Genomic DNA, 287 nt, shown 5'->3' with positions numbered 1-287 from the left:
TATATATATATATATATATATATATATATATATATATATATATATATATATGTATATATATACACAGGGTGCCTCACACTCTCCTCCGAGAGGAGGATTTTATGGAAACGTAGAACAGGTTGCGGTAAACATAAAAGACCTATACCGTTTTGCGATATTCGCAATAATTATTAAGATATTAATTGTAGAAAATTTGTAAATAATCATGCAGGATATGGTAAATGAGTTATAATAGCGACGACTGCCGTCGTGTATTTATACTTTAGGTCAAATTAAACAAAAAAGTC

General features: G+C 28.2%; 1 protein-coding gene across 6 annotated transcripts in view; it reads right to left on the bottom strand.

Moving 5' to 3' along the window:
• Positions 1-287, bottom strand: part of LOC116844059 (protein trapped in endoderm-1) — a 13,980-nt gene that overhangs the window by 6,324 nt on the left and 7,369 nt on the right. The gene's annotated exons all lie outside the window — the stretch shown is intronic.

The sequence above is a fragment of the Odontomachus brunneus genome, unplaced genomic scaffold (assembly GCF_010583005.1).
Source record: "Odontomachus brunneus isolate Ranch 3 - 2012 unplaced genomic scaffold, Obru_v1 Obru_scaffold_039, whole genome shotgun sequence".
Taxonomy (NCBI): Eukaryota; Metazoa; Arthropoda; class Insecta; order Hymenoptera; family Formicidae; genus Odontomachus; species Odontomachus brunneus.
This window is presented reverse-complemented; position numbering and strand designations above follow the sequence as displayed.